General features: G+C 39.9%; 1 long non-coding RNA gene across 3 annotated transcripts in view; it reads left to right on the top strand.

The window, feature by feature from the left end:
• LOC149747776 (uncharacterized) overlaps nt 1-22,605 on the top strand; it is a 234,720-nt gene that overhangs the window by 11,613 nt on the left and 200,502 nt on the right. The window lies entirely within an intron of this gene.

Below are 22,605 nucleotides of genomic sequence, written 5' to 3'. Positions count from 1 at the left end.
AAAACAGCTTATAAGCTATTTTGGACACTGTGGATGGACTAGCTTAAAGTGGAAAATAGAATAAGGTATGAATGTTCTCCCTTGGATGAAAAGTGGCATGGGAAGAGGGGGAAGTGGGGTGGTGGTGGTGGGATGAATTGGGAGATTGGGATTGACATATATACACTAATATGTATGAAATAAATAACTAACAAGAGCTTGCCGTATAAAAAAAATAAATAAATTAAATTAAATTAGAAAAAAAAAAGAAAGGAAAGAAAAGTGCATTGGGATCAGTTTACTTGGTGAACTCCTAGGGCCTATCTTAGAGCCTTCTGGGGGCAAAACTGTCATTGTTCAACAGAGCCTTTATTAATAATAGAGGTGTTAATATGCTCTCCATGTGCTTTACTCCTTTGTCTCTCTCTATAAATTTAGAACTCTGGCAGAGGAGAGAGTGTGATTTATTGGGTCCTCTCAAACTCCAATAATTTTTTTCATAAGTATATTACCCAACAGTATAATAACATTGGATAAGAATAAATCCTTTTTTATTATTCGGTTAGTCTCAGGACATTTAAAATGACTTCCTTCCCACTCCACCCCCCATTTCCCAGCCCAAGTTTTAAATCATGAAACTGAGAGAAAATCTTTAGCACTCCAAGCTCATTCCTCATTCAATAGCTCACTCCTTCCAGAAACTGTCTAGTAGCATCTTTGCAATAAAATAAAATAAGATCAAAAATATAATCAGTTTGGAGGGTGTTATCAGCAACAATGAGGTCAGTCTTGAACTCAAACAGAGGAGTCCAAGGATGTCTCTTTTGATAGCAGAGGAGATTCTGGATGCTCCTCAGATGCTCTGTCTATCATGTGTTCCCCTATCTAAGGCTGATAAGGAAAAAAGCAAGAATGGGGTAATCAATTGCTTAATGATTTTTTTGCTCTATCTGGTTTGCTGAGTAGGAAAGATTTAATGGAGTAACTAGCATTGTTGAAAAGGCAATTTGATGTCTTTTCTATTACAAGTAGAATGAGGAGGTCTTTCTTCCTGATAGGTAGTATAGGAGTGTTGAAACCCACTGGCATTGGTAGGCCCTAGCCTAAAATCCTGTCTCTGGGACCTAATGGCTGTACAACCCTGGAGTTACTTATTGGAGATAGTTATTCCTGTTTGTAGATGAGGACACCGACCTTGAGAAGTTGGGTGGGATAATGTCTGTAAGGTACTTATCAAGCACTCAATAAATCGGAGCTGCAATGAAGACTTATTACTCTAGAATGTAACCTCTTATCAAGTAAGTGCATTACCAGTGGGCTCACTGGTATCTAGAAAAGACTGAAGAGATATTTACATAGGATTTTGTATGGCATATTACAAATCATATACACTCACTGTTTTAAGAAATTAAAATTAAGAGATGACTTTCAACATTCTTGACTCACCCCCTTCCTCTCAATTTTGTCTAACACCAGAACCTTAACAATTATATTATGTTTCCTCCCAGTGTATGGCTATAGTACTATAATTTCTATTTGTGCAGATCCGTATCATTCTGAAATTTAAGTTTGCTCTTCTTCAATATATCATTGGCTGCATATACTATCTTTTGGTGAATTCTCTGTTCTGACTGTCTTATACTTTGCTAACCTGCTAACTTTTGCTATGATGGTGGGAAGGGTTTTGTATGAGTGAGAGAAGAGTAATACGGTCTGAAAAGGATTCCCCTTAACCCAGTTCTATGATAGCCCTCAAATACCTCCAAGCATCCTTATACTACTGCTGAAGTAACTCAGGATTTTACTGCTTACCTATATCTTATGCACTATTATGTCCAAAGTGAAGCTCTCAAGATGGTCTATGTGAAAACAAAAGAACTACTATTTATATTTAGTTTTTAATTTCTTCCTTTAAAAATTCTAAATTTAGTGTATTTTAAAGTACAGTATCCATATATATATATTATAAATAATATACAGGTACTGTGAGTACATAACATACTTTTTTTTTTTTAACTGATGGGAGAGTAATTAAAACAATTCTAGAGACCACTGGTATAGATTATACTTGCAGAGTTAATCATTATCAACTCTAGTACATTAATAAAGGCAAAACTCGTCTTTAGTAATAAGATCCAAAGATTACATATCATTTATATCTGGTAACAGCTGAACTTCTATTACTCAAATTTTTGTTTTGTTTTTTTGTAAAATCATGTCCAGAACATGTCTAAATTGTTTGATAGGAATAAATAAGCTGAATAAAACATAAGTAGAAATGAGATAGGACTAAATCTCTTCAGAGATATTAGCTAAATTTCAAAGGAGAAATACAACTTTTGGTTTGTTAAGACTTATTCCCTAAAATGAAGTATCCCAGGGTGGTATGAAATGTGTTTCTAACAGGTTCACATAGAACTTTCAAATGTCTAACAGGTTCACGTAGAACTTTCAAATGTCACATCCTAATTTAAAAATAGACTTTCATTTAAAAGACTATTTTGGTCTTCATTGTGCAAAAGAGGAGTTCTCTCTTTTAAGGTTTTTTTTTTTCAGGCTCACTTCTTAATTTATTTGCATGAATATACAATACATTTTTTCTATTAGCTGATTTAAAGCAAACATGAGATGCAAGACTTAACAGTGTCTGTTACTTTTTAGAAGGGCAAAAGTTGCCTTTCACACCTAAGAACCCAAAACAAACACTATTTGAGGTCAAGATGTTGAGTAACATAAACCTCAACTTTTTAAGTGGGGAAGGGAGGACCCAAGGGAAACTGGAGGTGATTCCCATTGGAGAGAAAAGGTAACTCTGTAGGTTTAGGGGGAAGAAGCCAGCCATAAAAGGAAGAAAAGGAACTGAGTTTCAATGCTTCCTGTGAAATTTTAAAAGGCTCTGCAGTGTGAGAGAATTCACAACGGTTGCTATGTTAGTTTCCTAGGGCTGCTATAACAAAGGACCACAAGCTGAGTGGCTTAAAACAATGGAAATCTAGTCTCTCAAAGTTCTGGAGGCTGGAAGTCTGAAATCAAAGTGTTGGTAGAGCCGTACTCCATCGGAACTCTCCATGGAGAGATCCTTCATTGCCTCTTGAAACTTCTGGTAGCCCCAGGCGTTCCTTGACTTATGGAAGCATCACTCCAATCTCTGTCTCCTATCTTCCCTCTGTGTCTCTGTTCAAATTTCACTCTTCTTATAAAGATATCAGTCATATTGGATCAGAGGTCCACTCTACTGCAATATGACCTCACCTTAACTGATTACGCCTGCGATGACCCTGTTTCCAAATAAAGTCATCCTGAGGTATTGGGTGTCAGGACTTCAGTACATCTTTTGGGGGGTGGGGGACAAAATCCAACCCATAATAGCTGTTGAGTGTCCTGTAGTTTCTTGGGAGGAGAGAGGGAGGGATTGTGCAGTGATTCTGGATTTCTAGGCTGTGGGTGGGAGGTGAACTATAAAACATGAGAATGGAGTGGGGATGACGATCCTTAGACATTCTAAGTCAGGACATGAACTTGGAAACCTGAAAAATACTGTGGGGAATTAGGGAAGAGAGAATTTGCCCACATTCATTACCAGCCATCAAGTTAATATTAAGTTGGATGTTTTTGTTCACTGACCTTGTGGAGCTCTGGAAGGTTTGTTTGCAAGTGGGTGAGTGGCTGAGTGGGGGCTGCCGTTCACCGGTGCCCCCCGCATAGCCACACTCCGTCTCCACGTCTGCTGCCCAGTCTGTTTCTTGCGTGTTCCGTTCGGATTGATGCCATTTCAGTTGTTATACCTTTTAAATACCACCCCTGGGAAGAGCTATTTAAATAAATTATCACTCTAAGTAGCGAGGAGGAGGAGTCAGCACAGAAATATTTTTTAAGAAATTGGTGGTAAAAGGAAGGTTATAGTAGTTTGATGGGAGAACAGGTTAATTTCTTTTATTTTTAGATTTTATTAATATTTTTTATTTTAATTTTTACATAATGCAATTTGAATGTACTTATTGTCCAATGGGAGGGCTGGAGGCCCTGCTGTGGGCAGGAGAGTTTGGGATCAGGCACATCCATGCTGGGTTAACACTGGAAGGGAGTTGTTTCTATTTGGGAAATTATTTTACTCCAGGCCTGACCTTTCCTAGAGTGTCCTCCAGGCTCTTAGTCAGGGTAGCTGGGATGAGTGCCCTAATTCATGGATGCTTTCTTAGCTTGGAATCCACCTGGCTAACTGGCAGGCAAGGATATGGCTGTTTTCTCCTCATGGGGACCATCGCACTTGGGCATGCTCACACATACTACCACCAGAGGCAAGCAACTTGGGAGAAGCCAGGGCCATTCTTGATTTCCGTCCTGTTTTTCTATCCTTCAGTGGCAAACTGACCTAGTTTCCAATGGGAATAAAAGACCCATTGGCTTGATTTAATAATATTTTTACCAGTATAATTTCATCTAAGATCTTTATGCTTCTGAGTTAATAGAATTTATTTTAAAATTAGACCTCCTTCCTTCTACCAACTCTGGGTTTAGTTTGTTCTTCTTTTTCTAGTTCTTTGAGGTGTAAAGTTAAGATGTCTGAGTTTTTTTTGTTTTTTTTTTAAATGTAGACATTTACTGTGATAAACTTCCTTCTTAGAACTGCTTTTGCTGCATCCCCTAAGTTTTGGTAGGTTGTATTTCTGTTTTCACTTGAATCAAGATGTTTTTTGATTTTCATGTTGATTTCTTCTTTACCCCATTGGTTGTTCAGGAGTGTGCTGTTTAATCTTGACATATTTGTGAATTTTTCAGTTTTCTTCTTAGGATTGATTTCTAGTTTCATACCATTGCTTGTTTTTGGACTTTTCTCTGAGGGAATTGCTCCATGTGTAACTGTAAATTTGGTTGTGTTCATGGGAGGAGGGAATTTCAGGAGCCTCCTGTGTTGTCATCTTGGTTCCTATTAAATTCTGAATCTTATTATTTTTATTATAAAATTAATACATTGCAATTAGAGAAATTTTTGAAGCTTGAAAAATAGAAAATAATTACTCTAAATATTACCATCCATAAAAAATTACAGTTAATGGTTTGGTTTATTTCTTGCCAGACTTCTCTCTTTGCATTGTTAATATAGTTGTGATTATACTGCATACACAAAATTTTTTCCTGCCTTATAAACTTTGTTATAGCATAAACATTTTCCATGTTATAGCAAGTTCTTTATAAACATTCTACTGGGTGCATAATATTCCATTATGTGAATGTGTGATAGCTTATATAACTGCTTACCTATTTTGCCATCAAATAAAATTGTGGACACTGCCAAGGACATCCTTGTGCAGTGTAGGTGGGATAATTGGAGAACTTGATGGCAATATATACATCTGTGTTGAGAGACATTGTCGCTTAGGGGATACACCAACTGTGGGGTAGAGCCCATGTGTGAAGACTAGTTCCTTAGCTCTTTCAGAGGTAAAGTTTCTCAGGGCTCTGATCCTGCCTGGTAAGGGACCTGGGAATGGATCAGGGTGAGAGACAGGAAAATGGAACTAGAGACTGTTTACTGGTCAACAACATTTTCTTATAGTTTTTTTTTTTTTTTTTTTTTTTTTTGCGGTACGTGGACCTCTCACTGTTGTGGCCTCTCCCGTTGCAGAGCACAGGCTCCGGACGCGCAGGCTCAGTGGCCATGGCTAACGGGCCCAGCCACTCCGCGGCATGTGGGATCTTCCCGGACCGGGGCACGAACCCGTGTCCCCTGCATCAGCAGGCAGACTCTCAACCACTGCGCCATCAGGGAAGCCCTTCTTACAGTTTTAATTGGGGTCACACAAAACACACTGTGTCTTGTGGCTCTTGTACTCAGAAGGCTGGAGGTGAGACTTCAGTGGCCCTCAATTTCCTTGATGCCTCTTTATAGGAAGCTATACTTACTATCTGTCCCTTTAACAGGGAAGTGTCTTGGATTGGTGAAAGAAATTGAAGAAGACACAAATAAATGGAAAGATATCCCATAGTCATAGGATTAGAAGAGTTAATATTCTTAAACTGTCCATACTATCCCAAACCATCCATAGATTCAATACAATCCTTATCAAAATTCCAATGGCATTATTTATAGAAATAGGAAAAACAATACTGAAATTCATATGGAACCACAGAAGACCCCAAATAGCCAAAGCAATCCTGGGAAAGAAGAACAAAGCTGGAGACATCACAATTCCTGATTTCAAACTATACTACAAAACTACAGTAATCAGAACAGTATGGTACTGGCATAGAAACAGACATGTAGACCAATGGAACACAATTGAGAGTCCAGAAATAAACCCATACATATATGGTTTACTAACATTGACTAGGGAGTATTCACTCAGCAGGGAAAGAATAGTCTCTTCAATAAATGGTGTTGGGAAAACTGGATATTCTCATGCAAAAGAATGAAACTGTACCCCTATGATACACCATACACAAATTTCAACTGAAAATGAATTAAAGACTTGAACATAAGACCTGAGACCATAAAACTCCTAGGAAAAAAACGTAGAGAATATGCTCCTTGACATTGCAATATTATTCACAATAGCCAAGACTTGGAAACAACCTAAGTGTCCAACAATAGATGATAGAAAAAGAAGATGTGAGAGATACACACACACACACACACACACACACACACACACACAGAGGAATATTATTCAGCCATAAAAAAAGGAAATCCCTGGGCTTCCCTGGTGGCGCACTGGTTGAGAGTCCGCCTGCCAATGCAGGGGACGCAGGTTTGTGCCCCGGTCCGGGAAGATCCCACATGCTGTGGAGCGGCTGGGCCCGTGAGCCATGGCTGCTGAGCCTGCGCGTCCGGAGCCTGTGCTCTGCAACGGGAGACGCCACAACAGTGAAAGGCCTGCGTACCGCAAAAAAAAAAAAAAAAAAAAAAGAAATCCTGCCATTGGTGACAACATAGATGGACCTTGAGGGCATTATGCTAAGTGAAATAAGTTAGAAAGAGAAAGACAGATAACTATACTATCTCACTTATGTGTGGAACCTAAAGATATTGGACTCATAGAAACAGAGAGTGGAATGGTGGTTGTCAGGGGCTGAGGAGTAGGGGAAAAGGGGAGATGCTGATCAAGATGTACAAACTTTTGATTATAAGATGAATAAGTTCCAGGAATCTAATGTATAGCATGGTGCTCTAGTTAACAATACTGTATTGTATACCTGAAAGTTACTATGAGAGTAGAGCTTTCATGTTCTCACCATAACAATGACAACAAAATGGTAATTATGTGAGGTGAAGTATGTATTACTGTGGCAAACGTTTTGCAATCTATACATGTATCAAGTTGTCACATTGTACACCTTAAACTGACACAGTATGTCACTTATATCTCAATAAAGCTGGAGAAAATCCCCTAACTAACGAACCAACCAAACAAAAAAACCCAGTGAAGTGTCTTGATGTGTTGCTCAGACTACCCTAGACGGCTGAATGACTCCTCTGGTTTCTCCTTTACTCTGTGTGGATGAGTTTTCTGAGTTATTCTGGGAGATCACCACTAGGAGATGCACAAGACTCAAGGAAGTTAGAGAGAGCAGAGCTAGATGATTTTTTTTGTTCCAGGTTTATCTGAGTTTTGCAGGTTCCTTTTGTTCTAAATCCATTGAAAACTGAGGGCAAAATATCCATTTCTCAGATCCCATTATCTCCCCAAAGTGAAAAAAGAGTGGTTTTGCCCTTCGTTTGACCTACTGAAATAGACGGAAGGAAATGGCAAAACAGACTCCCTATGATAAGGATAATAATAAGTGTAGCACTTGATTCCTTTCAGGAAGACATGAACACTGTTTTGCCATTTACTGTTTCACCAGAGGATGGTGATGATGGCAATGCAAATGGTTAACATTTATTGTGTTTTTACTTTGCTTCACGATAAAAAATTTATGTATTTTATTAAATTCAGTTCCATTGTACGTTGTCTCAGTTCATTGACACAACAGTGTTATTATCCCCATTTTGCAGATGAGGAAACAGAAGCATAGAGAAGTCAAGGAACTTATCCCCAGTTACCCACCTAGTAAGCAGCTGAGCTGCAATTTAAACTCAAGGTCTCTGACCCCAGAGCTCTGACCCCTTAACTATAAAAGGGTTGAACTATAAACTATGCTTCCTGGTTATTATCCCAACTTGACAATTGAGGATCCATCAGACAGAGGTCAGACCAGTTAAGGGACTTGTCCTGGGTCCCAGCTGGCTCAAGGAGATGCCTAGACTTGGTGTTCATTCTTCTGGTCCAGAGTTTTCCCGTTCTTTGTTTTGTAGGATCAGCATCTGAAGAGGGCCAGGAGGGAAGAAAGAGGAAGAGGTGGGGCTTTTTGGTGGGGACACATGGAGGGGATCTTAACACAGAGGGAAAGTAGAAGGCTGCTAGGTGGCAGACCCTCCTATCGCCAGGTCCTTGTGGGCTACGGCCCCCTTGACCCTGGCTTGGGTCATGGACTGATTGGAGATTGCCTTCATTTTGGGTGCTGGGTAGAGCAAGCTGGGGTAGATGGGGCAGCTTGAACAAAAAAGTGTAACCCTGTTTGAGTCATCCTGCCTTTGGAACTGCCTGGTCAACAGTGAGTGGCAGCAATCCCTTCCTGGAAGGGGCAGGTGCTTTGGGTTCCTTTCTACCACCCTTGCTTTGTTTTGTCCATGGCAGTGCTGGCCACACAGCACTGTATAATCTTATTCCTGTGTTTGTATGAGCTTGTTTTACTCTGTCTAGTCTTCTATCCCTTAGCTGCTTGTCTTCAAGAGAGAGGCTCACAGCTGTCACTCAGGCAACCTTTACGCTTATTCCCACCCCACCCCATCCTTGTTGTCATCAGTAGCTGCCTCTGCGTGGAGACTTCACCCTCACAGTGATCCAGGAATTCAAAGCTTGGTAGAGCCGTGGATGCCTCCTCCTATGGTGGGTTATGATACTGTCTCAGGAGTCTCTTCTGCAACAAACAGTGCTGAGCTGCAGGGAGAGGTGGCACGTTTACCTTCCCAGGAGAGGACGAGGGGCAGGCCAGTTAGTTGAAATCCTCAGGAATTGTGGATGAACGGGTGCTCTCTGATGGAGAGGAGTGGGTTCTGGGGCAATGAAGGGGAGCCTCCAGTATTTCTATCTATAAATTATGAATGAGAAAACCAGACTTTAAATCTTCCTTTTTTTTTTTTTCCCTGATAGGCTTGTAGGCACACAGGTATGTATTTCAGTTACAGTCAACAGTTTTGCTGACCTTTGTAACCTCAAAAAACTTGACTGTGAGTTGGCAGTAAAGCTAGAATCAGAACAGGGCTGGCTCAACTGGTGTATGAACCATTCTGGCTGCCAGTTTCTTTTCTGAAAATTAGAGATTTGGGCAAGAAGAACTTTGGGAAGTTTTAAGACTCTTGTTAATTCTAACATTTTGTTTTTGGGAAAAAATGGAAATTTCAAACTGACTTTTTGAGTAAGACAATGACACAAATCTTTAAAAACACAAAGTGGATAAGGGTGTGGGGGGGGTCTTTAATCTCCCGGGTTTTCTTGGATGCAAAGAGTAGACTCTTGTCATGGCCACCTACGTGGTGTGACCCACTACAGGGTTTCTAAGCAGAATCCACATAGAATACTCTTCAGACTTGTGTGGTAATTGTACAAAGCTGACCATTTATAACCTTCTGGGGCTTGCTTGTTTGTCTTAAACACTCTTAAGACAAATTGTCCCAGTACTCTATATACGGTGTCTTTTTTTTTTTTGGCATCCCTGTGTATAGAGCTGAACCGAGCTGGCTGCTTGTTCTTGGTACCAATATAATGGCCCAATTGTCTCCTCATGCCAGGGGGTGGACTATGGAGCATACCCAGAGCCCTGTGGGAGCCCACAGAAGGGAGGTGGCTATTTGGACATTTAGTCTGTAGTGGAGACAAGTTAATGATCCTGCCTGGGGCATTCCAGAGCTTATTTAAAGATAAAATTGGCCCCAAACTCTCCACTGGGGCTTGTAAGTTCTGTGCAGTGCACGATGGGGTGAGAATGCAGTTAAACACGCATCCTAAAGACATTTTAGTTTGTGAGGAAATGGCAAATCCCCTCTGTGATTTGAAAATACCATTTAAAAAATTGCGCCAAAAGATTTCTTTTTTTCTAACCTAGCTCCTATAAAACGGAAAAACAAAATGGGAGCTTAATCTGTAAGTACACTTGTCAAAACAACTGATTAGGGCTTCCTTGGTGGTGCAGTGGTTAAGAATTCGCCTGCCAATGCAGGAGACACGGGTTCGAGCCCTGGTCCGGGAAGATCCCACATGCTGTGGAGCAACTAAGCCCGTGCACCACAACTACTGAGCCCACGAGCCACAACTACTGAGCCTGTGTGCTACAACTACTGAAGCCCGTGAGCCTAGAGCCCGTGTCCTGCAACAAGAGAAGCCACTGCAATGAGAAGCACGCACACTGCAATGAAGAGTAGCCCCTGCTCGCCACAACTAGAGAAAGCCCGCGTGCAGCAACAAAGACCCAACACAGCCACAAATAAATAAATAAAATAATAATAATAAAAAAACCCCAACTGATTAAAGAGTGAAAAATCCATCACTGGTGTCATGGGAATTAAGAAAATGCAGGTATCTGATTGAATTATACGCACACATATTTCTCTGAATTCAGTCAAACTGATTTATATTGATGCAGCCTAAATGCGCCATTGGTCTGAAACTCAGTCAGTAAATTGGATGTGAAAGTCTTTAATAAAGCAATATGCATTCTCCAAATATCAGCTTCTTATTATGACTCCAGTAGGTATTGAGTTTCTGGTTTTGTTGGTGCTGGTGACAAACCCGAGTTAAGTGTTGCCAATAGGGCTGTTGCTAGGAGGACATCTCTGAGCCTGAGGGTGGACTCCTGGAGTGTTAATAACCAGGTATGGCAGAGAAATTGAGAAGAATGGGAAGTCACCTTCTGGTGATAGCACCACCACTGGTACCTTATACTGATGGGCCTTTCCTTTCAAGCCCAGGGAGTTTAACACATGTTCTCTCATAAACTAATTAGTTATGGTAATTAAGGGGCTCTGGGAAGGAAGGAAGGTGGGGGCCAGAGGCTCTAGGTATTCATTTCATTTTCTGTTTTTTCTGGTCTGATGAGGACAGGACTGGTGGTAAGTGGTCAGGGACACCACATCTTAGGGCAGAGTGAGGAAAGCAGTGTCTTTCACTCTCCCTTGATGGTTTCTTCCCTGGACTTGTGCAACAGGAAGTGTAGGCTGATGGACTGGGAATCCGTGGGTGTGTCTGCAGAGGAAAGATTCCCTCTGAGAAGGGAGACAGTATCAGCTGGGACAAGGAAGGCTTGTGTTAAATATACTTGTCATGGCAACCTAACTATTTTAAAATGTAGAAAGACATTGCTTGGAAAACATCGACTGTACTGTGAAGGAGAGGGGATCAGGCAAAGGCGTTAGTGACTTGATGTAGTTTTGGCAAATGATGGAGCAGGGCAGGGCCTTCAAGGACAAGAGGGACCAGGTCAGGAATTAGAGAGATCTGTGGAAAGAATAGGTAAAACAGAGGTGAGGGAAGAATGTACACCACCAGGAGTGAAGTCTACTTTAAACTGTGTATCAGCATGGGTTTATCTGTAGTAACAAATGTATGCAAAAAGTTAATAATAGGGAAAACCAGGGTGGCAGGTATGTGGGAACTCTGTACTTTTCTCCAATTTTTCTGTAAACCTAAAACATCCTCTCCAATAGAGTCTATTAGTTAAAGAGACAGATAGAGGGAGAGAGAGAGACGAGAAAAAGGAGAAGAGGAAGAAGAAGAAGAAAGAAGAAGGAGAAGGAAAGAGGAGCTTGTGGGAAAGCAAAGAGCCCCTGTCTAGCGCTAACAAGTTTAGTTGAGTGGAAGGTGGAAAGAAAGAAGGAGCGAAGTTTCTCAGCGCATTGAAGAGAGAAAGTAGAACATACCCTTGGCAGGAGAGAAAGTGTAATGTTGGTCAGAATTTCCACCGGATCAAGGAAGCTGGGAGGGCAACAAAGTCAGTGCACTTGGAGAAGAGAACTTGCATCTGGCATCAAAAAAGACCATCATCCTGTGAGATTGAATAGGAGCTAGACCTAAGGAGAAGACTAAGGTTAAATGTGTGAGGGTCCGGTTAACAACAATAATGCCACTAGTAACTGTCACTTATTAAGCACCTACTCTACTGTGTTAAGTAAGCCCTTTACAGTCATTATTTTATTTACTTTCCTTAACAACCCACCACAGTGGGCACCATTTTTATCCCCACTTCTGGGATGAAGACGCTGAGGCCCGGGGAGGTTAGATAACTTATTGAGGATCACACAGCTCGAAAGCATCAGGCCAGGGTTTGGAACCAAACTGGCTAATGCCACAGGCTGACTCCTGGCCGTTGTGCTTTATTCCCTGAGAGTGGCTCTCAGAATAGTTTCTTGCTTCAGAAGCAGTACTTTAAAACTCAGTTAAGATGACTATCATGAAATTGTACTTTTAATATTTTGCCTCTGGAATTCATTTCTACCACACCACATACTTCCTTATGCTACAAAAAACTTCAGTTGTCTGATGACATTTGCTGCGCCGGAGAGAAACACAGGCTGAACTGTGCTGTCAAAGAAAGAGGCAAAAACAACGACTCTTTTCTTCCTTAGTGAAAAATCAATCCTTGTTTGTTGTAACCAATTTTGAAATGATAAGCACAAAGAATATGCACATGGTTATTATTCCTACTTTCAAAAGGGGAAGAGGATTCCTTCCGAGAGCTGTGTGCAGTTAAGTGTGGTGCAACAGATTTGCTGAGCGGTGCCATGTGCCGGGCACAGGACCAGGTGCCGAGGAAGGAAAAATAAGGCAGGCCCAGTCCCTGTTCTACAGGAGATCATGATCATGACAAATACGGGAAAAAAAAGAGCTACACTTTGTGTGGTAAATAAACTTGAAATTCTGTTTAATACCCGCATCCCATCCAATTCACAGCCACCTCTCACTCCTGAGAACTCACAGGCTAGAGGCACCAGCTCTTCCAGAGCACATTGTACCGAATCTCGGCTGCTGAGTCTTCATTCAGAGTCAATATCCTGGTGGTGTTTCTAGGCTGTGTGAAAATGGCCCAGATGAGGAAATCAAAGCTGCGTGCAAACCAAACTCACACGTACTCCCAGTATCACGCAAAGCTCACACCACATTCTTGGCTGCCTCCAGTGTTGGAGAGACGTAGAGGAGGAAGCTACTCACACCCTGGTGGATTCAACCTCAAGGAACTCTGGATCCAGAGTCCCTGTTCTGTGCCAGATATGAGGATCCCTGGGGAGCCAGCAGGATTTGGCTCACCCAGCTACGGAGTTCCCAGATGAGCTGGGCTTAGCTGATCCACCTAGCCTTCTATAGTGGCCCAAATGAATTACCCTAGACCCACGGCGACTCAAGGAGTAGTGTTCTCAGAGACTTGGTGTCAATGCAACCTTTCCCTTAGAGTTCACAGGGACCAGTGACTGGACAGGTCAGCCACGTGCAATCTAGAACAATGTGTCTAGCTGCCAATCACAGAGATGTTCAATCAAGAAGACCTGTAAGTACACACTGGATATGCATATTGTTATCAGACACTTGGGTAGTTACTCACTCCTCCCAACTTATTACCCATGATTTGGAAGTATACTGCTCATCTCAAGTAATTCATTTAGCAGGTATTATAAACCTGTTATGTGTCAGGCACAGTTCTAGGTACTGGAGATATAGCAATGAGCAAAAATGTAAGCCATTGTACATGTCAATTATATCTCAGTAAAGTGTTCTTTTTTAAAAAATGCAAGCCATTGTGGAGCTTACATTCATGTGTGTGTGTGTGTGTGTGTGTGTGTGTGTGTAAGAGAGACAGAGAGAATCAATCATTCAATCAGTTAAATGTCTAGTATGTTAGATGATTAGTGTGATGTAGAAAATTAAAAAAGGATAAGAGGGGGAGAGGATGGCTCTGGGTAGGTGTGAGGTTGCAGTTTTCAATAGCGAGACACCTCATGGAGGTGATTAAATCGTGTTCGTTTGGGGAAGAGTTGAGGGAAGAGTAAAGCGCAAAGGCATTGAGGCAGGGCTTGTTTAGCATATTCAAGAAGGATCCTGGAGGGCACTGCACAGGGGAGAGTGAGGAGAGGCAAATGGACGGAGGTGAGGTCAGACAGGCCAGATTGACCTTGGCTTTTCCTAAGGGAGCAATTGTAAGATTTGGGCAGGGGACATGATCTGAATAAAGCTGTGTGCTCTGCCGAGAAAAGAGCAGAGGGGGTCCAGGGCAGAAGTAAGGAGATAAATTAGAAGCTTATGGTAATACCCCGAATGGCAGACGATGGTGACTTGGACCAAGGTGGTAGCAGTGGAGGTGGTGACAAATAGTTGGATTCTGGATACATTTTGTAAGTTGCTAAAATTGATGTTAACTGACATGGGGAAGAATGGGGAGGAGCAGACTTGGGGGCAAATAGCAGAAGCTTAGTTCAGCACGTGTTAGTTCGAGACATTTATTTGACATCTAAGCGGTGATGGCTATTTTATACAAGTCTGGAGTTCAGGGGACAGGTCTGGGCTAGAGATAATTTATGCTTTGCCAAAGAGAGGAGGTATGCACAGCTACAAGCCTGATGAGATCACCAAGGTGGTGAGTGTAAACAGAAAGAAGAAGCCAGCGCAGATCCTGGGGCTCTGTCTTTACTCCAGCCAGTGGAGGCACAAGATGGGGCACAGGCTGTCCTACAGTTGTGTAGTTTTCCACAGGAGTAAGACTATATCTGGCTTTAACCCTCTGCTTCAAAGAATGCTTATTTCAGCACAGAATGTCAGGGATGGCTGGGACGTTAGAGATCATTTCAGGTAGAACCACCTTATTTTGGAGATAGAGAAGCTGAGACCTAGAGAAGTAAATTGCTCCTTGTACTTAAGCTTGCTGTAGGGGTGGGGTGTGAGTGTGTGTGTGTGTGTGTGTATACTGTGGTAGGGATGGAGGTATTTCCCAGGTGTTGGGTGCCTGCTCCCATTGGCAAAACCAGTAAGTGACCCTGCCTTTTTTCAGATGTGGACTCCTCCAGAGTCATAGGATCTGAGAAATGGAGGTTAGGCTATGGAGCTGAGATGGGGTCAAGACTTTAAAGTTTGCTCTCATCCAGTCTTCTTTTGAGGTACTAGTGCTCTTAGATTCTATAACAAGTTCTCTTTAAGAGATGATTAGATCTTCTATCTTAAATACTTGTATCAGATTCTTGTATTTTCTGTGCTGGCTCTTCTAGGAATAATTGCACTTGAGGGCCTGTATCTTCCATAGTGGAGTGGAGGGCTTTGCAGTGGTGGGGTTGCAGCTGAGACAGTGGTTGGTAGAGTTGTTTAAAGCAGTCAGCTCATGGTCTTTTCCTCATGCTTCCCTGAGACGCAGAAAGCATGCAAGAGTGAGAATAGATGGTCTGTACTAGCACACATTATGAACCACACGATAGAGATTCTGGGCACCCAGGGCTGGAAGCTGAGATCATAAATCAGGAAATAAAACAACAATAATGGAGTTTGTGGTTAAGACTATGTATTGTTTATATGCATTAAGTCATTTAATCTTTAAAACATTCCATGAAAGGAGATGTCATTACCTTCATTTTATGAATGGGGAAATTAAGGTTCAGAGGTAACCAAAGGACAAAAAACTAGAGAGGAGAAGAAGCAAGTTTTGATCTCTGGCCTCTAAGACTCCAAAGCCACACTGAGAAGTAGTTGTAAAGGGATTAAATCTATTAGATACCACGAAGATTAAGAGCATAGGCTTCCGAAACAAAACAGTTGGTTTTAATTCCTGGCTCTACTATTTACTGGCTGTGAGATCTTGGGCAAGTCATGTAGCTTTGAACCTGGGTTTCCTGTGAAGGGTTGCTAGGAAGATTAAATGAGATAATGTATGGTTAAGACATAGCATGGTGCCTGGTGCTTTATACATGATGAATGAATGGTGGAAACAACTAAAGTTCTAGTTGCCAAGAGGCTGGGCTGCAGCCTGATCTTCAGCTGGCATAGCACTGTTTATTTAGTGTTAGTATCTGCGCAGACTGGTCGATGCTCATGGTCTGGAGGGTTCAGGAAAGCAAGAGTCTTAACTAGGGCCTTCAAAGATGGGTAGAATTATTTTTTCACAGAGAATCAGAAAATTTTACCAAAAATTTTACCAAAAACTCTCATTTATTTTTCAGCTATCAGTTCATTTTGAAAAATGTTTATTAGGCAAGAAAATGAATCAGACATCTCTTTTTTGAACTGGTTGGCTACACATTTTGAAGAATATTTAAATAGAAAATATTTGGGTCACATTTTTAACAGAAGCCCTAAAAGTGTAAGCCATTAATTTAGTTCTGACTTTCACTGCCTGACAGTTTCAGGAAAAGAGAAGAACTTTGCTTGATTTATTGTTTTATATATTTTAGTCAGGACTAAAAATGGGCTTTTGATATTTTTACTGGTCTCTTTAGAATTTCTCCTGCAGAAGATTTTCATGAGGAATTTATTTCCTCACTTTTATCAATCAGTTGTAAAACAAAAATACTTAAAGAGTGAAAGGGTTCCTGAACCCACTAAACCCGTCAGGCTGTTAGGGCTATGACGATGACATTGGAGTTAAATATATCAAAACTGTTGCAACACAAAGCAAATTTTGTCCTTGAGGGAGCTCACAGCTGGCTTATCTCGGATTTACTGAGGTTTCAAACGTTCTGCTGAAGCCAATCTAAATTGCTCTGACTCACTTTCCAAAGTGTACATGTTTGCATGTTTGTCGTTGTGGTTGTTGTCAGTGCTAAGAGTCATAGACGCTCCCTTTGCCAGCATCGGTGGGGGGGGGGGCTCAGTTCTGTGTCTCTGAGGTAACCATAAGGGCTGAGCTCACGTTTGTAATGTTAATGGACGATACACCCCAATTAAGAAAGTGAAACTGTCAGAATGGATACAAAGGCAAGACCCAACTCTGTATGACTAGGAGAGATGCACTTGGAATATAAAGATACCGATAGCTTGAAAATATAATGGCAGGAACGAGATGTACCAGAAAAATGGCATATGAAGGCTGAGGTGGCTATTATAAATTTTGGCTGCGTTGGGTCTTTGTTGCTGCGCGCGGGCTTTCTCTAATTACAGCGAGTGGGGGCTACTGTTCGTTGTGGTGCGCAGGCTTCTTATTGTGGTGGCTTCTCTTGTTGCGGAGCATGGGCTCTAGGCGCGTGGGCTTCAGTAGTTGTGGCTCGCAGGCTCGGTAGTTGTGGCTCGTGGGCTCTAGAGCACAGGCTCAGTAGTTGTGGCACACGGGCTTAGTTGCTCCGTGCCATGTGGGATCTTCCCGGACCAGGGCTCAAACCCGTGTCCTTTCCATTGGCAGGCGGATTCTTAACCACTGCACCACCAGGGAAGTCCCTGAGATGGCTATTTTTAATATCAGATAAAATAGACTTCAAGAAAAAGAGTATTGCCGAGATAAAAAGGAATGATAAGGAAAACAAACATAAATGTGTTTGTGCCTAAAAACAGCCTCAAAATATAGGAAGTAAAAATTGACATAAATATAGAGAGATATTCCAGAATTTTAGTAGGAGATTTTATTAACTGTCTCTCAGGAATTTATAGGATGACTAGCCAAAAACCTCTGTAAAGACACAGAGGATCTGAACACATGATTAATTGTCTTAACCTAATTAATAATTATAGGACCTCTCACTCAACAACTGCAAAATAAACATTTATTTTAGTGTACAATACACATTAGTTTTATTGTAGATGGTTTATTCACCAATGTGTATCATATTGGGGCCATACAGTAAGCCTTAATAAATTCACAAGGACTGAAATAGTACAGATATATTCTCTGACCACAATAAAATTAATTAGAAACCAATAACATTAAGATATCTGGATGAATCCCAAATATTTTGCAATTAAAAATGATATTTTAAAATATTAATTGTTCGAAGAAGAAGTCACAAAATAAATTAGAATATATTTTTAACTCAGTGATAAGGCAAGTACTGTATATCAAAATTTGTGAGATGCAGCTAAAGAAGTGCTTAGAGGGAAATTTATGGTTTTAAATGCTCAGAGTAGGAAAGAAAAAATAGTATGATGTAAGGTACCACCTGAAGACACTAGAAAAAGAACAGCAAAGTAAATCCAAAGTATGTAAAAGGGACAAAATAATAAAGACAAAAGCAGATATCAACAAAACAGAAACAATTGATCCAAAGGTAAGGTTCTTTGAAAAGGTCAACAAGATGGATAAACTCCTAACAGATGAAGAAAAAGAACATAAATCACCAATTCTGGGAAAAAAAGAGGATTTATCACTGTAGATATTATAAATATTAAAGTGATAATAAGAGAATATTCTGAACAAATGTATGGCAAAGAATTAGATACTTTAGGTGAAACAGACAAATTCCTTGAAAAATACAACTAAAATTGATGTAAGATGAAACAAAATTTGAACAGCCTCTTTAAGAATGAAATTGAATTCATTATCAAAAACCTTTATACAATGAAAAACTTCAGGCTCGGATTGTTTAACTGGCGAATTCTATGGAATAGTCAAAGGAATAGTAACCCAAACTCTTTTAGAGAATAAAGGAAAAGAGAACCTGTTCCAGCTCAGTTTTTGAGGCCAGCGTAACCCCGATACCAAAAACCTGACAAAGAGAATAAAGAAAAAACAATCCAGACCATTATCCCTCATAAACCTAACTGCAAAAATCCTTGAAAAGATTTAGTAAATTGAATCAAACTTTATATGAAAAAGATAATACAAAAGGTGTTTTTTTTGCAGAAATTGAAGCACTGATTTTAAAATTTACATAGAAATGCAAATGACCTAAAAGAACCAAAGCAAATTAAAAAAAAAAAAAACAAAGTTCAAGGACTTATACTACCTGATTTTAAGACTTACTATAAAGTTAAAGTAATTAACATTATGGTATTTGTGAAAAGATAGGCATATAAGGTCAATAGAAATAAAATAGCTCAAGAGTGGGGAATAGAGTCCAGAAATAGTCCTACATATGTATGTTTAACTGATTTTCAACAAATGGTGCTGGAGTAACTAATCTCCCTATGAAAAAAGAAAGCATCAACCCTTGTTTTCTCCATACACAAAATTAATTCAAAATTAAAAATAGACATAACTGTAAAAGCCAATACTATAAAAATTTTAAGAGAAAACATGGGAGAAAATTCTCTGACTTTGGGTAGACAAGAATTTCTCAGAACACATGAAGCACAAACCACAAAAGAAAAAAAATGGTAAGTTGGATTTCGTTAAAATGAAAAACTTTTGCTCATCCACAGACACCATTAAGAAAATAAAAACGCAAGCCATGGAATAGGAGAAAATATTTTCAACGCGTATATCTGACAGTGCATATATCTGATTCAGTTCCAGAATATATACAGATTTCATCTTGCAACTGAATAATAAAATGCACAACTCAGTTTTAAAAATGAGCAAAAGATTTGCACATATAAATATAAAATGGTTCAACTATTTTGGAAGAGTACGCAGTTCTTTTTTGTTTTTTTGGCTGCATTGGATCTTCATTACTGCACTCGGGCTTTTTTTACTTGCAGCAAGCGGGGGCTACTCTTCGTTGTGGTGTGTGGGCTTCTCATTGCAGTCGCTTCTCTTGTTGCGGAGCACGGGCTCTAGGCGCGTGGGCTTCAGTAGTTGTGGCACGGGGGCTCAGTAGTTGTGGCTCACAGACTTTAGAGCTCAGGCTCAGTAGTTGTGGCTCAAGGGCTTAGTTGCTCCATGGCATGTGGGATCTTCCCGGACAAGGGATCGAACCCGTGTCCCCTGTGTTGGCAGGTGGATTCTAAACCACTGCGCCACCAGGGAAGTCCCCAAGTACACAGTTCTTTAAAAAGGTAAATGTATACTGACTTACAAACCAAATAACTCTCCTAGGCATTTATCCAAGAGAAATAAAAACTTATATGCACAAAACGATTTGCACACAAATGTTCACAGCATCATTATTCATGATCATCCAAAGCTGAACCCGACCCCAATGTCCACCAATGTTTGGAAAACAAAATGTGATATATCAATATGATGAAAAATTACTCAGCAATTAAAAAGAATGAACTCCAGGGACTTCCCTGGTGGTCCAGTGTTTAAGAATCCTACTTACAATGCAGGGGACACGGGTTTGATCCCTGGTCAGAGAACTAAGATCCCACATGCCGTGGGGCAACTAAGCCCACACGCTTGAAAGCCTGCGTGCCACAACTAAGATCTGATGCAGCCAGATAGATAGATAAATAAATAAATAAATAAATAAATAAAAAGAATGAACTCCTGATAGATGTAATAACATGGATGAATATCAAGTCATGGTGAATGAAGGAAGCCAGACACAAGAATGCATATGGTATGATTCCATATATATATAAAATTCTAGAAAAGGCAAACAAATCTATAGTAATGAAAAGTGTATCAGGGGAGGATGGGGTGAAGAGAAGGAAGAATCTTTCGAAGGTGTTGGAAATGGTTTATATTTTGATTTCAGTGGTGGTTTAGTGTGCATATACAGTTGTCAAAAGTCATCAATTCTAAACTTTAAATGGGTTTAAAGTATTTAAATTATATTTCAATAGATTGATTTAAAAAAAGAAATCCTTCAAAGCAAGAAAAAGAAGGTATTAACAAAGAGTGCAATTGGTAGTTCAATCAATTTATAAAAGAATAGATGGCTGAATCTGTACCACAGTCCTTTAATTAATAATTCATTTTTATTTTCTACCATTGATAGCATGAAATTCCATGTTAGAATAATGAATTAAACTAATGAATCACCATGTTTGTCAACATTATAATAGAAACCTCACAATTAATTTAAAAACTCCAGAGTTAAAAAACAGAAAATACATTGGTGAGTAAAACTAATTGACTTTTCATATATTGAGAATAAAGGTTAAATACCCTGCAATGAATTATTTGCAGAGAAATGTTTCTAAATAGTGCTTGAAAGTCTTCTTTCTTATGTCTTTAAAAAAATAAAATCTTAAATTTTTAAAAACATGAAATGTAAGAATTTTGAACATTGGGTCAAATAACAGTTTTTGATGCCAGAACATAGGTAAATTTAATCTATAGTTTCATAAATATTTAGACCCTAATTCAAACACAGTATTTTAGAAATCATTTTGAATGTTTTTAAAGTCATTTTAAAATCTGTTTGTTGAGAATCATATTTTATGTTATATAATTAAATTAAGGATTTTATCTTATTTGTTAAATGGCAAAAGGATGGATGTTTTCCTTGATTTATTAAAAATATTCAGTATAGTAATAAAACTTATTTAATGCAACTTTAGTAATATACTGATCTACATGAACTATGTATAATAAATAGTTGGCTGGCTTCTGGATCCTGGGAGGTAACCTCTAATCCCTTGGAATCTCTAGAGTGATATGTGTCTTTGTTACTAGGGGCGGGACCCTCAGATGACACCTAGTAGTTTATGATAATGAGGTGACTTAGGCTGGGGGCTGGTCACCCAAAAAGACCAACTGTATGATTAGAAGTTTGGGACTTTGAGCTACATGACATCAGCCCAACCTTCACCACAGCCTAACCTCTGCATAGGGGAGGGGGATGGAGATGGAGACATATGGCCAATGATTCAATCAAACATGCCTATGTAATGAAACCCCAATAAAATCTCTGGACACTAAAGCTCAGGTGAGCTTCCCTGGTTGGCAGTATCCTTTCAGTATTTTCACACTTCAATGTCAGGAGGGTAACACATCCCTGAGGATGACAGAAGCTTCACATTTGGAACCCTTTCAGAAACCTTATTCCTATGCAGCTCTTCCTTTGGCTGGTTCTGATTTCTGTCCTTTTGCTCTAATAAAACAGTAAGTATAGTGTTTCCTGAGTTCTGTGATTCATTCTAGTGGATTATTAAACCCAAGGAAGTCTGTGGGGCCCCCAAGTTTGCAGCCAGCTGGTCTGAAATGAGAGTGGCCTTGGGGACCCCCAAGCTAATGATGGGTGTCTTCACCGAGGGCAGTCCTGTAGAGAACTGTGTCCTCAGAATTTTTAGTTTAGAAAATTCTTTGCAAATATTTTAACTTAAAAATCGTTCACATAAAATACAAAAATCATATAATGTTTTTTGAAAGTTCCTAGGAGAGGTCCTTGAGATAATATATACATTATTATATAAAACGGGTTTGAAAATAAAAATTTACGTAATGGGCAAATGTAACCATAACCCAGGGAGAAGCAGATTCTCAGCTCCGGAATGCAAATGTGCTGCTACTTCCTCTTGGATGGCTTTTTCTTAGGTAGATATTCATGTTATTTCATGACTGTGGTGGCCGTATGCTATTTTAACTTATTATCCCCATTCTTTTTTGTAATAGGCTCTAATTTCTGTTCAGAATTTACCCATCCCCATCTTCCAAGCCCCCCATCTCATACATACCTCCGTTTCTGGGACAGATAACCTCAATCAACTTCAGATCTGGAGTGTGCCCTTTTTGGTTTAAAATCAGCACATTCTTTTCCCCTGATCACAATGACTGACTCATGTGACCTATTTTGGTCCAATG

Source organism: Delphinapterus leucas, chromosome 13, assembly GCF_059928025.1.
Source record: "Delphinapterus leucas isolate spDelLeu-1000000601 "Yukka" chromosome 13, BTC_Dleu_Yukka2, whole genome shotgun sequence".
Classification (NCBI taxonomy): domain Eukaryota; kingdom Metazoa; phylum Chordata; class Mammalia; order Artiodactyla; family Monodontidae; genus Delphinapterus; species Delphinapterus leucas.
Note: the sequence above shows the minus strand (reverse complement) of the source record. Positions and strands in the feature narration are given on the sequence as shown.